The sequence below is a fragment of the Microtus ochrogaster genome (genome assembly GCF_000317375.1).
Source record: "Microtus ochrogaster isolate Prairie Vole_2 chromosome 14 unlocalized genomic scaffold, MicOch1.0 chr14_random_2, whole genome shotgun sequence".
Classification (NCBI taxonomy): Eukaryota; Metazoa; Chordata; class Mammalia; order Rodentia; family Cricetidae; genus Microtus; species Microtus ochrogaster.
This window is the reverse complement of record NW_004949097.1, coordinates 5,174,640-5,192,563: the sequence shown is the minus strand read 5'-3', so window position 1 is coordinate 5,192,563 and position 17,924 is coordinate 5,174,640. Positions and strand designations below refer to the sequence as shown.

The window sequence follows — 17,924 nt, the reverse complement described above, 5'->3', positions numbered from 1 at the left end:
TTATGTTTCTTAGAACTCCAAAGTCCCCTAGTCTTAGCTTCCTGTGACCACGGTGTTCACAGGAATGGATCCTAGCCCTAAGATAGATACAGACCACAGTTTCCCACAGGCCCAGAGCATTTGGGTGCAGAACCAATCATAAAGGAAATCTGAAGAAAAAAATATGGAGTCTGTAGTTTACAACCACAGAGGATATCCTCTTTAATTATAAACAGGTCAGGAGATGTTGTGCTTTATTAAAAGATAATAGGTTTTCTTAGTGTTTGTAGCATGGCTGCATTCTGCTTGTTCTGGTTTTTAATTGTCTTGTTGGTCCTGAATTTGATAAGCAGGATTTGTTAGTAGAAGCAAAACTTGGCAAAGAGCTTCAAGCGATAAAGCATTGCTATTTTTATTTAATGGTAGCTTTCACACAAGAAGGCCTCACTGGGAATTTTCCTAAATTAAATCTCCTTATAGGTGGTCTCTATCATCACATGAAATCCAGATCTAGGAAGATGAGGGAAAGAAATATTCAGGTGAGATTTAAGAATAAGATCACCTTTCTTCAAGGAAGGTATTATAAGTGGCAGTCAGTTTTGTTTTTGGTTTTTTTTTTTTGTTTTGTTTTGTTTTGTTTTTGGTCAGATGTCACATTCAAATAGAGCAAGTTAGAAAAACTACACGTTTAAGAGGATGATGTTAAAGGTATAGCTTGGAGAACATTTTAAGAAAAAAAAAAGAAAAATCTAAGGCAGCATTATTGTTAACTGCTCTGAATCCAAAGTAGCAAAAGTGTTGTCAGAACCAGAACAGTCAGAGAGCTAAGAAGAAGTGCTGAGATAAAAAGTCAACTTCAGGGCAAAAAGCGGGAATGCAAACTTGCAGAGACAAGACTAGTAGAGACAACAGAGCTTCACATTCCATGCCTCCTCTGGCATCCACAAGGATGGATGATGAAAACAGTAAGTCTGATGTAATCTGAGGAGATGTTCAAGACCTCGGATGGTTTAAAGTCATAGCATGAATGGATGAGTGAAAATCCCCAAGAATACTCCTTCTTGTTGTGGAATATTAATTTAAGATATGTGACAATCACTTATGCTGTGAAATGATTATTTAATGATGCAAAGATGTGTTGCATTCTTTTATGTTAACTTTGTTTAATTCTGTAAAGTTGTCTTACTTTGCCTGCCTGAAACACCTGATTGGTCTACTAAAGAGATAAAAGGCTATGGCTAGGCAAGAGAGAAATTGACAGGACTGTCAGGCAGGGTAATAAATAGGAGGAGAAATCTAGGCTTGAGAAAGGGACAAGAAGTGAGAGAAGAAGGGGAGGAGGATGCCAGTGCTCAGCCACCCAGCCACAGAGGCAGTCACTGAGTAAGAAGGAAAGAAAGATATATAGAATGAAGAAATGTGAAAAGCTCAGAAGCAAAACATAGTTAATTAGAAACAGGATAATTTAAGGTAGAAAAGCTGGCTATACAGAAGCAAAGCTAAGGGTGGGCATTCATAGGTAAGAAAAAGTCTCCATGTATTTATTTAGTAGCTAGATAGTAGACCCCTAAAGAGCAAAAGTAAGTAAGTAAGTAAATAAATAAATAAGCTACATTTTGGTACCCAATGTGGAGCCTGTATTTCATGTAGGGCATGGACATGAGAAAACAGAAGAAAAAAAGAGAAGAAAAAATAAAGAGAGGGGATATGGCTCTTTTAAGAAACTATGCCATATAGCAGACTACTTAATGTTTTTTAAGCTAAGTAGAAACAAAAAACTAACAAGATAAATACCTGCCACAGTGCCAGACACTAATATTCCAGAGCTGGAGGGCTTAATGCAGTTCTTGGTTACCTACCTCTGATCAAGCCTGCAAGCTTTAAGTTTGGCTTTCGTACACATAAGGATGTGGTAGAGCTAGTCAGTCACCAAAGCCACAGCAGATGCCCTAACTTAGCAGTTTAAATGCTCATGCAATCAGAAAAAAAGGGAGATAAGCAGTAAAGACAGATTTAGATGGAAAAAATACTCTAAATTTTCCAATGTGTTTAAAAATGTGCAGAGTCTCAAGAGAAGGAGAAAAGATATAGATGGTTATAGAAAAAAGTAGTTTAAAAATAGTTAAAAAATAATAAAGTAGAACTTTTATAAAAAGAAGTAAAGTAATAAAATAAAAGTTTAAGTTACATAAAGATGAAGGATACACAAAGAATCTGGATCCTATATGGTATCGAGCAGCCTTAGAATTTTTTGATTGCTGATAAACAAATTACAGCTGCTTAGACGTATGGGATTGAAAGAATGGGATTGAAAGAGGGATTGCTGGAATAAACCAGTCTATGTACTTTACGAATACCTTAATTTAAAATAGAAGTGAAAAACTCTATTTGTCAAATGAAAGTCAAAAATAATTTGAGGAAGAAAGAGGTTTTGCTCCCCACCCCCCCACATACACACATAGGAAATGAAAGGCTGTGGATTCCTTCAGGGTTGATATAGATCTGGTTTGATCAGGAAGACCTCCTAAATCTTGACAGGTGATATATATCGACAAGACTGCTGATCTTCCCAGGACTTGGCCATTATCTCAATTTCCTGGAGAATACCTAAAGATGCCTTCACTCACAGACAAGAGGAACCAGTCTAGGAACTACTATGCCCACGTTCCCAAGAGGTAAGGTTTGGGTTGTTTTTGGTTATTTGGTGGATTATGAATATTTGTTATCATTTAGGGGACTACAGATATCTTGCTTTGGCCTATATTTTGATATAATGATATAAATTTGAAGTTATTTTTGTCATACTATAATATATGTTTCTACTTTTGTTTGAGGTATTGCACTTACGCAATTCATTTAAAATGCATTGTATGAGTGAGAAATAAAGTTAGTAGTTAATTGATAATTGTCAATCTTCTAGTCACATTAGGTATGTTTTCAAGATTAGCTGTAATGTGGTGGCATACACCTTTAGTCCCAGCACCCAAAACAAAGAGGCAGGTGGATATCTGTGAGTTTGAGACCAGCCTGGGCTACAGAGCTAGTTCCAGAACAGGATACAAAGCTATACAGAGAAACCCTGTCTCAAGAAACCAAAACCCCTCCAAAAAAGATTAAACAGGCATATTTTAGACAGATAGATGATTTCCAAACACTTTAAAGACCTATAGAATATGGCATTTAAGATGTTTAATAATCTAAGTTTTTCACAAAAGTAAGACATGTCTGTTCCTGGCAGCACCAATTTACTTCATAAAACATGACAGGATGAAAGAAACTCCATATGAAATTTGCTTTCAGCATGGCAAGGATAGCCATTTTAGCAAGAAACTGCTCTTGTGTTGATTGCTGACCATATGCTGTACAGACTACACAATTAAGACCGAAGAAAAAGACCAATGAATTTTGACAAGACTAGGTAGGACAGCCCTTTGAGAGTCCTGCTTCACAGAAGAGTCTATCAGATCTTCTGGACACAGAGGAAAGTGACTAATGAATTTGTCAGTGCAAGGTGGGACAGTCCTTCAAATTTTCTGTTTCACTTAAAAATATACAAGATTCTCTAGGCCTATAGACTGAAGATAGATGCCCAAAGTTGCATAGAAACTCTGGGTGACTGTCCAGAAGGTCGGATGTCTCTGTTGTAAGGTAATATTACATCCTTTTGGGGTCTTTGGTGGATATAAAGACAAAATATTATAGATTTCCTTAATTATGATAAAATGTAAATTAGCAATAAAACTTTGAATCACAAAGTTAAGATAGATAATGGATTATTTTCTACAAATTTGCTAAGTATAAATGGACTAAATATTATAAGTGTAATTTTTACTTGATAACTGTTTTGTTGTATAAAGTTTTATTATGTTAAGTTAAAACCTTTTATTTTTATTTGTACAAAAGAGGGAAATGTCAAATATTAAAGATGTGTTACATTTGTTTATGCTGTTTCATATTTGTTTAATGATACAAAGGTAAGTTGCATTCTTTTATGTTGCATTTGTTTAACTCTGTAAAGCTGTGTTATGTTGCCTGCCTGAAAAATTATGATTGGCCTAATAAATGACCAGTGGCTAGGCAGGAGAGAGAATTAAATGGAGCTGTCATGCAGAGAGAATAAATAGTAGGAGAAAGGTGGGCTTGAGAAAAGGAAGAGGAGTGAGAACATGGGGAGAGGAGGATGTCAGGGGCTAGCTACACAGCCAGTCCGCCAAGGAGGAAGAAGGGGGCAAAAAAATATATAGAATGAAGAAAAGTGAAAAGCCTAGAGGCAAAATGTATTAAAGAAAAATGAGAATTTAAGTTATAAAAGCTGGCTATAAAGAAGCCAAGTAAATCCAGGCTTAAGTAAGAGTAAGAGCAAGTCTCCATGTATTTATTTGGGAGCTGGGTGCTAGGCTCCCAAAAAAGAGAAAAAAACCAAAACCAAAAAACAAAACCCAAGTACACCATTTCTCTGTATATTTATAGAAAGATCTCTCCTGTGGTTACTTCCACAAAGGCATCCCCATATATGTGAGTTAAAACTCTCCAATTTTCTTGTAATGAACACAGATAAAAAGACATGGCTTCTGAAGTATCCCTACTGTGTGTAGTGTAATGAAGGTTGCAAGAATGGAACACTTTCTAGCTGGGCAGTGGTGGTGCCCACCTTAAATATCAGTACTCAAAAGGCAGAGTCAGATGAATCTCTGTGAATTAAAGGCCACCCTGGACTACAATAGCTAGTTCCAAGTCAGGTCCCTAAGCTACAAAGAAATCCTGTTTCAAAGATAGACAAAAACAAAAATAGAATGAAACACTTTCTACTAATAGATTGTTGCTTCCTCAGAAAGGAGTATGAAATGGAAGAGAAGAGATGTAACTAAAATATTTCTTCAAATGATACCCCAATTCCAATTCCAAAGACAGCTGTGATCTCCTTGCAACAAGTAAAAAGGTGTCATGGTAGAATCGTTACTTTCTTTTACAAAGCTGACTGATGTTAGAACTTCAAGCTACCCATTTCCTCAAGACAGAATTCCTAGGCATGTTCAACACACTCCAGGGCCTCAACTCAGCATGTTATTCTTAGAGAGTACTGTAGCTAATCTTGGAAATATATTTGTCTCCTTTCTGGAATGAAAGTGCTGAATCTGACCTTACACCATTCTTTATGGATTTGCAAAGTGAACCTCGAAATGAAAAGATGAGTCTTTTCAGTTCTTTCTAAAGGTCACCAATGCTGACGAGCACAGTAACCTTTAATTTGTGCGTCTCTAGGTACTAGAAACACCGGCGCAATATAAACTGGTATTTTTCTTTATTTTGCTATCTGGTGCTAATAAAGTTCACATTTTCAAACACAAGCCTATATTAAAGCCAAAGGGACTATATATGACTATATATGCCGATTGTGCATAGTTCACAAAGATTAAAGCTCACTTATTACAATTTACTTTTCTTAGTAAAAAATGAAATTTAGTAATCCAAAGGTATTAAAGTGAGAATGCATTGGTCAATGGAAATGATACAAGATAGGTGTTTTTTTCCCCCAAACATCAATATTTCTAAGGTTGAAGAAATTGCTCTGTTGTTAAAAGCTCTTGTTATTTGTTCAATGGACTAGGGTTCAATAACCCATGCAACAGGTTCACAACCCACTAAAACTGCATTTGCACATAATCTGATGCCCTCCTCTTGCTACTGTGAGCACATATATATATACATGCTAATTCACACTCATAGACAAACACCAACACATACACATCACTCATAAAAGTAGTCTTTTGAGAATTGGCATCATAGAAATGGCAGTATATTGTTATAGCATGTATAGTTGTTTATATTTAACATAAGCATTAAGTAGATCATATAATGTTTCTTGTAATTATGTTATTGTACTTTAAGTACTTTGACATGTTATAAGATACAGGTTATACAGATGGTGGTACAATTACTAGATGATGAAAGCTAAACATAAAAAATGGTTTGAAGTTATAAAATGTTGTGAATGAAATCCAAAGTCATACATTTCTGTGAAATTATAGTATACAGAAAGCTTACCAGCAAATTAACAAAATTAACAATGCATAACAAAATTGAAAAAATAGAGACAAATTAAAAATTATCTTAAATTCTGTGCTTGCTTTGACAGCGCATATATTAAAATTGGAATTCTACAAATAAGATTTGCATGGCCCCTGTGCAAGGATGACACACAAACTTGTGAAGCATCCCATACTTTTAGGCCAACAACAGGATGTCCAAGAAGAGTCTCATTGAAAGCCCAGCATCAATGTTGTATCAGCGACCAGAGTCCTCAAAATAGCTCAATCGCTCTGCAATGAACACATGCATGCTGTGGGACAATTGTCTTTTATCTTATCACTTGTATTATTTTTAATAAAATACTGATTGGCCAGCAGCCAGGGAGGAAGTAGAGGTGAGGCAATAAGAATTCTGGGAAGAGGGAAGCACAATCTGCAGTTGTGACCCAGACGCAGGGGAAGCAAGCCTCTCTGAAAAAGGTACCAAGTCACATAGCTAACACAGACAAGAATTATGAACTAATACAAGGTATAAAAGTTAATAAAAATCTGAGCTACTAGGCCAATGAGTTTATAATTAATGTAGACCTCTGTGTCTTTCTTTGGGACTAAATTACTGTAGGACTGGGCAGGACAGAAACCTCAGACAACACTTGCACATAAAGGTATATGGGTAAAAGTGTTTACTCCATGACTCCCTGTGACACAATAAAGCTTCTATAATGATATCTCCCCCTTTTCTCTTTTTCTCTTTCTTTTTTTTTCTCCTAAATTTTATTTTATTTGATTTTGGTGAGGAGGTTGCTCAGATGAAGGACAGATACAAAAGAATAGGAAATGAGTGGGATTGGGATGTCTAATGTGAAAGACACAAAGACTAAATAAAAAAGAAGCTTAAAAATTGTCTTAAATTCTGAAAGGATGTATTAAATTTGTTAATATTCTCAACTTTCATCTTACCCATAATCAACACATTGTTTTTATTTTGAAATACAGGTGCTTCCTATAGATTTCTTCTCTTGTGCTTTTCAAATCAAACAATTATCTGGATAACAACAGAAATGTGTCACCATTTTTAGTTCCTGTAGTAAGGAGCCGCGGGCTGCTTCCCGCCACCCAGCTCCTGGCCACCGGCTAGTTTTACCCAAAATGATTACACAGAAACTGTATTCTTTTAAACACTGCTTGGCCCATTGGCTCTAGCCTCATACTGGCTAATTCTCACATCTTGTTTAACCCATTTCTAATAATCTGTGTAGCACCACGAGTGGTGCCTTTCCAGGAAGGATCTTACCCTGCGTTCATCTTGAAGAGGAGCACTATAGTGTCTGCCTCACTTCCCTTCTTCCCAGCATTCTGTTCTGTCTACTCCACCCACCTATGTACTGACCTATCAGGCCAAGCAGTTTCTTTATTAATTAACCAATAAAATCAACAGATAGACAGATGACCCTCCTTCATCTTTTTCTCATATCTTTGATCACACACCTACAATTCAGATTTAATTAAACATTACAAACTAAAAGCCCCTCAACTGAAGAATGGATAAGGAAAATGTGGTACATTTATACAATGGAAGACTACACAGCAGAAAAAAATAACAACATCTTGAATTTTGCAGAAAAATGGCTGGAGCTAAAAAACATTATTTTGAGTGAAGTAACCCAGACACAGAAAGACAATTATCATATGTACTCACTCATAGGTGTCTTTAAAGATAAAGCAAAGAAAACCAGCCTATAAAACACAGTCCCAGAGAACTTAGACAACAATGAGGACACTAAGAGAGACTTACACAGATCTAATCTACATGGACAGTAGAAAAAGACAAGGTCTGTTGAGTAAATTGGGAGCATGGGGACCTTGAGGGAGGGTTGAAGGAGGAGGGGAGAGGCAGGGAGGGAGCAGAGAAAAATGTAGAGCTCAATAAAAATCAATAAAAAGTTATAATCTGTGAAAAAGTTGTTTTCTGTTATCAGGGATCAGTATGACTAGATTAAGGGGTATCCAGATGGATGATAAAGCATTATATTTTAGTATATCTATATGGGTATTTTCAGAAGAAAATCAGTGGATTGGATAAGTAAGAGCTAACTTTACTTTTGAGTGGCCACTATCCAATAGACAGAGTCTAGTGTTTAGATGAAAGAAAAGATAAAGGAAAGGCAATCTCCCAAAGTATATGTGAATCATCTATTTAGACATCCATCATTCATAAGCACAATGTTTTAAAGATACTTCTTATTTATGGGTTAGTCTGTGAGGACCTTTGACAGAGGGAGCAATATTTAGAGTGACCGAACCTGACCCCATTAGATCGGTCCTCGCATGGAAAAATCTGTCTTCAAATTCTTGCTGACTCAAAATTGAAAGTCGTGTTTACTTGTGAAGTTAATAAAGCTCCCAAAGGAGAACCAAACATCAAAAAAAAAAACCCACCATATTATTCCTACTCACAATCACCTAAAATAATACAACAAAAGAGAAATAGGATTATATGCACTATAGGTAAAATTCTAAAATATCCCCTCCAAAATCCCTCCTTCCTGTTGTATATAAGTAGACTTTTCTGAAGGTAGATAAGATGGACTACCATGCTAAATGCCAACAATGATTTACTGCGGATTGATTTGCTCTTTAAAGATGGAACTCTCAAACGGGTGAAAAAAGAGATCAACCCTAGAGTTTTTGAGCAACAGAAGCATAGGGGAATGTTTCACAAACCAAGAAGCTCACAGCTCTAGACTATGAGAACTAGAGGTTTATTATTCTACGATCTCAAAGCCAGAGATGTACTACTACAGGTGCCCAAGATACAGGCTTTTTATCGTTTGCTTTGCATGCCACCAGCCCAGCACTAATCAAGTGGTGCTGTACACCCTACCCCTCAATTGTTGCAACACTTGGCTCTTAACCCTTGGTATTCCTCAATAAATCTGCCAGTGACAGGAGTTTGCAGGTTTTGTGTTACCCTCTTCGTGGCCTCTTGTCTTTCATAGACATATCTCTGTGATTTACACTCATGGCAGCTCTCTAGAATGCTTTAGTTTCTTACCACTACTTGGGTTAGTCTGGAGGAAAAAACTCCAAGAGTTCTTATTCTTCTTAAACAACTGAATCACTGCAGAGTTTCTCCCATTCCAGTCTTGAGTAGGAATAACTATTAGTAGTTAAAACAGCAGACTTGTGTCAGCTGGTGTTCAGAGTCTCATTTTGCCTAAATGGAATATTATCTACACAGGAAAGATTGTCCAGAGTGGTCTTAACAGTACTGAGGTCTTCTGGATAGGAGTCTTGACTGGAAAGGCAGCATTGGATGCCTTGGTTGTTGCAGCTGGAATTCTGTTCTAATAAAGTGATTATGCACTATTCAAATTTGAACTGTCGCAAGTCCCCATAGATAAACGGGGAAAGGGGATTAAAACTATATGTTATACTGACTCTAAATATTTAAAATAACAGATAAGAAATCTTGACAGTTTGAATGGCCTGCCATCTGATGATTTCTATTATTTGAATAATATAAAGGCTAAATTAATTCATCCAGAAATTTTCCAGGAAGAGGTCTATTTGGCTGAGCTTCCTGATCAATGCAGAAAGTTATCTAAGCACTAAAAGGCACATATGATAAATACATGTTCTGGAATTAAAATTCCATGAGAGTCAAAATAAATAACAAGAAAGAAGAGACTTTCTTTGGAGGGACAAGAAGCTTAAAAAAAGAATCTCAAGGCACCTTTCCTGGAACTTATGATAGAAGGGAAACACTTCTGTGGTTGGAATGAGAATGGACCCCATAGGCTCATGCTTTTGAGCATCTGGTGTCCAGTTGGAGGCCCTGTTTGGGAAGGTGATGGAACCTTTATGAGGTACTGTCTTACTGGAGGAAGTACCTCACAGGACATGACTTTTGAGAACTCATATATTTCCCTTATTACCAGTTCACTCTTTCTGCCTTCTGGTTGTATTTGAGGTGCAATCTCTCAGCTCTTATGCTAGCCAACTGATTATTGCCACCCTTCCTTCACCATTATGGATTCTTCCTGAGAAAATGTATGTCAAAACTAATTAGTTCTTCTGTGAGTTGCCTTTCTGCATTGCATTTTATCACAACAACCAAAACTGACTGATACAAATCATAAGAAAAGCTTATAATTCGCAATCCTAGAGAAGCTAAATAAGAAGGTGAATCCAAAGACAAACATATAGGCATCCTCCTGAATATTAACCTTCATCAGGCGATGAAAGGAGACAGAGACAGAGACCCACATTGGAGCACCAGACAGAAATCTCAAGGTCCAAATCAGGAGCAGAAGGAGAGGGAGCACGAGCAAGGAACTCAGGACTGTGAGGGGTACACCCACACACTGAGACAATGAGGATGTTCTATCCGGAATTCACCAAGGCCAGCTGGCCTGGGTCTGAAAAAAGCATGGGATAAAACCGGACTTGCTGAACATAGCGGACAATGAGGACTACAGAGAACTCAAGAACAATAACAATGGGTTTTTGATCCTACTGCACGTACTGGCTTTGGGGGAGCCTAGGCAGTTTGGATGCTCAACTTACTAAACCTGGATGGAGGTGGGCGGTCCTTGGACTTCCCACAGGTCAGGGAACCCTGATTGCTCTTCAAGCTGATGAGGGAGAGGGACTTGATCGGGGGAGGGGGAGGGAAATGGGAGGCGGTGGCGGGGAGGAGGCAGAAATCCTTAATAAATAAATAAATAAAATAAAAAAAATCATAAGAAAAGATAGAGAGTTCTAAGTTGCATACTAAACACTTGCTAGCATGTTTTCATTATTTGGGGTATTTCATTCAATGGCAAAGAACACAATGCCCAGCTTAACCAGTGACCATGTTGTCTCAGCCATTGACTGAGTTTTCTGTCCTGCCTGGTTTCTGACCAATCAGTGTTTATTTAAAACCTAATTGACAGAATACAGAATTGTTCCACAACACGTGGTGGGCAACACTAACTGTGGACACTCCAAACTGTTCAAAGTGGAGAGAATAACTGGCTCTCAGGTGCTAATCTGCAAATGAGATATTTCTATGACCCTTCAAGGCTCAGGGAACCTAGCAAAAGGGAAGAGGATAAGAATGTAAGAGCCAGAAGACTTTGCTTGTGAAATGCTGTGTTACAGGAATGACTTGGCTTTGGTTTCCATGAACTCTCAATAGCTGTGATTACTTACACAAGACTTGAACAAGACTGAGCCCGTCAGCATCCTGCCATGCAGGGAGAAAAGACTCATGAGACCCTTCCGCCTCCACTCATTTATATAGACAGTTAACTAAAGCTTGGAATGGGGCTTATGAATACCCACAATCTTGTGAAGATCTACAGACATGTAATAATTGTGGACACCTAATGATTATGGAGAGTTAAGAGTAAACTGGTGAAACATTGATATAGCCCCTTGCAAGGGGTTCACATTTTGTAATAACCTCTCACTCATGATTCCATATGCAATCCAAATGAAAATTGTGGTCAAAAGATTTGATGCACTACCTGCTTATTATAGTTAATAGCAAAGCACTGTCCAATTGAATATTTCTTTAAACAATTAAATTTATTTATTTTATTTGTATGAGTGTCTTACCTCCGTATATGCCTCTGGACTACTTGCTTGCAGGGTACCCTTGAAACCAGAAGAGGATGCTTGATGATCTGAAACTGAAGTCAAAGATGATTAGGAGCCACCATGTAGGGTCTGGGAACTAACCAGAGTTCTCTGCAAGAGAAGCAACTGATCTCACATGCTGAGCTGTCTTTCCAATCTCCGTTTGAAACATCTCAAATACAATAACTATTAGCAATTCTCACCATCAAGTCTGCAAGCTGTATAGAAAGGTATGTTCAATAAATTTATCTTGCCATTCTACAGTCTAAAGATACATTAAAATACCATGTTTGCACTAAAACACTTACTATTTTATTTGTTAATAATTATTAATTAAGTACACACAAACTAAAATTCTGGTGAAATATTTTTTAAAAAAGTTAAAATGTGATAAACAATAATCATGAACAAATATTATACTTATTTTTATAGTTCAATATCAAATACATTGTTTATAAACAAGGAAAACATACTAATGTATATTCAATTATGTAAAAGTAAAAGCAGAAAGATATTTATAGCCAGAAAATTAAATTTCAAATAAAAGAAATTAAATATAAATGTATTTTTATTCTATTTCTCTTTAGTAGTAATCAAATGTGTACTAAAGTTAAATATCAAGCTCATAGACACTGCAATGCATAAGTTCACTACCCAACATACGTGTTGCACAAATTCCCACAGGAAATGAAGCCAAGAATACATAATACAACCAAAGAAGCTAAATAATAGCAGATATGACAGGATTCAAAACAAATCCAATGGAGAAAACAAATGATTTGTAGATGTTGTAGGCACTGATTACACAAATTAAGTTTCACCTGTTTACTGAAATAAATACACAATACATATGGCCATTGAAAGTAATGAGGCAGATATATGTATGAAAACACAAAGGTTCTAACTAGCTGGCTCTTTCCATCCCTGTCAGTACTTGGAGCTGGACCTCCGGTCTGAAGCTTGCTAGAGGAGCACTCCCCACTCCCTTCAAGACAGTCAGGCTAAGTTGCTTCACCCTGTCTAACCCTCACAGCCCATGCTGAGCTTGCATTTGTGATCATTCTGGTTAGGTTTCCCCCTTAGCTGGTATTAAGGGCCTACAACACCAAGTCCAGCAAAAAAAGTCTGTTAAAGACAAGTTTTGAGCTGGGAACTCACGACTGAGTGTGTTCACATTATTTTTGAATCCCATCTTCACACAGACATTTTAAAACAAGCACTTGGAAATACAGACTATTTCTTTGAAGACGCAGTATTGATTTTCTTTGGAGAGAAAATTTGAAAGGGAGAGGACAGCTACTTCATGCAGTGCACACTTTTATAGAAGTGAAACATTGTCTACATACACACTCTGACTATTCAGATATAGATAAATGACTGTAGTAAGTAAGACATAACACTGAAAGATTTGTAATTAGAGTTGCTTTTGTTTCTCCTGGTTATCAGACTTGAGAGCTAGAAAGCCTTGTTGGAGCTGGAGCATATTCCCCATAAACCTGACCTCTAAGGAAGAGCTACATGTGCGCTCACTCATAGAACGGGAGATGAAAGGTGTGTGAATAAACCAAGAAATAAAAACAGCCCAACACTTTTATAAACCAGTTAGAGAGGTAAGCAATTATCTAAGTCACTGTCTTGTTACTGTGAAAAAAAAATACATAAGCAAAACAATTTGTGGGAGGATAGGACTGTAATTTGTGGGTCACAGTTCATCATGGCATAAGACAAAAGAGCTTCTCTCTCTCTCTCTCTCACACACACACACATAGACAGAGAGAGAGAGAGAGAGAGAGAGAGAGAGAGAGAGAGAGAGAGAGCGCTCTGGCACGCTCTTGCTTTCTTCCTTGTTCCTCCTTTATCAGTTCAGGACTCAAACCATGGCACTGTCAATGCTCACGAGGGTCTAAACTCTCAATTAAATTTCTCTCAAGAATGCTAATAGACAAGTGTGTGAAATGATCTCGAATCCATTTAGAAGGATAATAACAATATCCCACCACAGTAATCAAATACACTTAGGACTAAGTTGATACTTTGCCTCTCCAACTCCCAAAGCACTTGATAATTTTAAGGCTTGATGCCCACTGGAGATGTGCGAACAGGAGCTTGCACACGTGACCGCTGAGAAAAGTGAGGAGAAGGAAATGGAAAAATGGTACTTAACACAGAACTACAAAGAATGAAGGACAGGCTTCCAGAAGCAGGCAGGATTTGTTCAGGAGATAAACAGCAATAGCAGCGTCATAGAAATATCTCTGATAATTTTTGCATATGGGTGATATTTTACCACACATTTGGATTGTGGGATGCCTCTATAGAACACTTAACCCAACCATTCCTTCACACCTTTATCGATGCTGTGGTGAAAACTCAATAGCTTGTATCTTTGAAATGTTCAAGAGTACACGGCTTCGTTATTAACTATAGTGAAACTACACTTTAGATTGGATAATAGTCTATTTATTTATTCTGTGAGTGTGCATGTCCCAGAGCTAATATATAAGACAGAGACAAACTCGAGGGAGTTGGTTCTCCCCTTCTACTATGTATGACTCAGGAAAGAATTCACATCCTGAGCTTTGATGAAAGTAACCGATCCATCTCACTGGTCTCCATATAATTTTAAACACAATTTTGCAAGTGAAAAAATAGCACATTGATGAGAACCCTCATATTATAAAAATATTACAAATGTATGAAGAAACAATTACAGAAAGAAAATACCTATGGGTCAGTGCTTTTGTACATTTAAATATTTATTAATCATTTAGATAATTTCCAAATCTCTATAGTGAGCATATGTAAACATTTAAATTAGAAAATTTGTAACAGAATAACTGTATCAGGGATAGCCCAACACCCAACTTGTCAAATCAGGGAGAACAGCAAAGCAACAAAGTAAATCCCACAGCAGCAAAGCAAAGCTTTTCTATTATGAGCCTGGACCTTAAAAAAAAAAGTTTTCTGACATTTGTTCTCCATTTGAGCTGAGTGAAAAGCACCACTTGAGATAATTTGTCATTTTGATTTATTATAAAGATTGCAAGTATAGCTTAATATAGGACTCAACATGGCCTCCTCTTCTCAGAAGTGTCCAATCTGGCCTCCTCAGCATCTCAGGATTCTTTATGCAGATCCACAGTGATGGCAGAATGAATTCCCTTCAACTTTTGTAGATTTCATTCTCTATATCTAACATGATGATATTGATGCCAGTAATATAAGAATTTGCAAAAATAATTCTCACAGAAATGTGTGGAGCATATTCCTCTTGCTGAATGTATATACACCATACATATACATATTATAATTAAAATAAACCGTCTGTGTGTAAATATAGATACAGATTGCATATCCTTAGAGTGGAGATAAGATCTCACATTCAGAAATACAAATGCATTTTGGAAATGACATTTTTTTAAAGGGAGAGGATTAGATTTTCTCAGAAGTGAAATGTGTAAGGTGCCGATATTTTCCATTTTACACAGATAATTTTAAGAGTAAACAGAAGGGATTTAAAATTTTATTTCATTAATAACGTGTGATTTATTTTTGGTACCAAAATGATCTTATTATTTTAGGGTGGGCAGAGATATATGCAAGAAAGAAAGAAGGCCAAAATTTAAGGAAAGAGACTGGAATACAACATGCACACACAGACTTGAAACAATCTGGTCATAGGGTAACAAAATAACAGGTTTCTCTACACACTTCCCCAGCCTCCAAGAACAGTCACTGAATGCTAGCATACAAACAAAAGGGACATATTGCAGAGGTGATTCTTCCATCTGGGAATATGAAAGGCTTGACCAGCCAAAGTCAACGTTTAACAAAGGCCTACCATGAAAAACTCACTCTCTTTCTAAGGAAAGGTGGCATGTTTGAATATGTGGCAACATTTTCATTTCTAAACAGTCACTCATATACCTCAAAATAACCACCAACTTTCCATTTTTTATATAAACCCAGTTTTTCATAAATATCTGTCTTGCTTGCATTTGCATATGGGCCGCTGTCTTTCCATAAACTCAACCCATGTGATGTAGTCTGCGTGGGTAAATGTGGAAAGTCTCTCAGATGGCTTGGATGAATTAGAAGGAAATTAGTTTGCATCTCCCCTCAAGTGGATTGTCACAATCTGTGCATTTTATTTCCCTTGTTATCATATTTATCTCAAAATTCAGATGGCCTCCTCTCCTTTGCCCATCTCCTGGTGAAAACAAACAGGACAAATCAAGGGGACATAATCACCTCATGGTCCTATTTAAGGACCAGACAGTAGTTAAGAGACTGGAGTGCAAGAATAAGTATTATTGGTTTAAATTTGGCATGTGACCTTGAAGCGATGTGCCTTGGGAGATGCCCAAGAAAATCTCCATCAAAGCCCTAAGTACAGAAAAGCAAATGCCCTTGCTGTGCTGTTTGAATATTGCTGAATCTGGTGTCTGTCGAGATGTCCCTTCAACGGAACCTCTACGTACAGGGACTACGAATAGGCGACAAAAATAGGCACCTTCACAGTTTGTTTATAGAATATGGCTGATCTCACTTCTGAGAAAGTTTGTATTTGACACAATACTTATGTACTGTATTAAAACACGATTATTCTTATTCACACCAAACAATTGAGAGGGTTGTGGATTTCAGGCTCACAGTGAAAATTATTTATCGTTTATAGCTCCAAGGGAGTCTTTTCCTAAACTTCCTTCCACTGACTGCCACACCATAGAAGACTAAAGCCTTAATCTTCAACTCTGATTTTCTCCACAAATGAGAGTCACCACAAGAACTCAAAATAATTAAGATGCGAAGATGTTTCTCGTTCTCCTAAATTGTGCTGACTTCATCTTCTTTGTGTCTCCTAGTCTTTTACATCTTTATGATGATTATGTCTTAAGATGAATGTCAGTTACCCATTTATATTGTTTTCTTTGTCCTTATCAATAACTATGCTGAGAGGTCTTATCTATTTCCCATCAACAACCCTATCTCAGCACGATGGTGCTCTCTCTCTCTCTCTCTCTCTCTCTCTCTCTCTCTCTCTCTCTCTCTCTCACACACACACACACACACACACACACACAGCAAAATACAGAAGTTAAACTTCTTTTAAGAGGCAACTAAATGTGTCTGAATATTTGGTTAAAGTAAAGGAATCTGGTGATATACTGCTAGAATACTTGAATGTATGGAATATTTCTGATGGGATCACACATACATGTATATATACATATATAAATATATATAAATATAATATATAATATTATATATGTAAATATATATAATATATAAACTGAATAGGTTCTACTTTTATTAAGACACAAATATGTTACTAAGGATATTATGGGAGAAAATGAAAGGAATTTCAATTAAATGTAACTTCATAGAATTCTATTTTGGAAGGAACTCTACCAAGGATCTTTAGTCACAGTTTCATGGCAATGAAAGGAACCCTTAAGTATTTCTGGGATAGGAAAGTAGAACATTCCTGTGACCTCCATTCTTGGAATGGACCTTTAAATAATATAGAAATGAATTAAGAAGCCCTAGTATTGTTATGAAAGGTAACGTTTTTTACTTCCTCTCAGTTTCCTAACCTTGATTTCTGCTTTATTTGAAGTGAAAGAATCTTCTACAGGTTTGATAGTGTTGAGAAAGCCCTATGTAGCTCTAGAGCTTAGAAGGAAGGTTCGAATTGCCCAAGAGATGAAGTGGAAACAGCAGGGGAGTGCTGATCACCGAGAACCACATGGGATGAGGTTTGGGGGCTGCAAGCATAAATGATGATTGAAAACCTGATACAGACTCCTAGGCTCTACCTTGATTGACTTATATTTTCTGCCCTTTGTATGCAAATGTGCTCAAATGTGTGCATAAAAGTATATATCAGAGAGATGCAAGATGAATGGAGAGATGCCAGCTCACCAGTCACTGAGCCCTGAGAGTTCATTCAGTGTATAGGTAACATTGATGTTTTGTTTTAAAGTTTAAGATTTGCTCTGAGACTACACTCATTTGACTGTGAATCTTGGCACCCTCTGGTGACAGTTAACTGGCATTCAGTGAATGTCACTAGCCAAATTACTGACAAATGGGTTAGATGGAACCTTATGTCCTGTGGCTTTCTTTAGGCTACTCTTTAAAATATAGGATGATGACATGAAATCCCTGTGTGTAACAGATGGTGTTGGTCCCTTTCCCTATTAATGGAACAGTTGGTTTAGTTTTTTTTTTTTATTATTAAACTGACACCCCATTTCAGTCTAGAATCTTTTATGACATAGTACA

At 37.0% G+C, this 17,924-nt stretch overlaps 1 non-coding gene across 1 annotated transcript; it reads left to right on the top strand.

Annotated features, from left to right (window-relative positions):
* Positions 1 to 6,099: 6,099 nt before the first annotated feature.
* Positions 6,100 to 6,206, top strand: LOC113458010. The gene has a single exon (XR_003378460.1). It is a non-coding gene; the product is annotated as a U6 spliceosomal RNA (small nuclear RNA).
* The last annotated feature ends 11,718 nt before the right edge of the window (positions 6,207 to 17,924 follow it).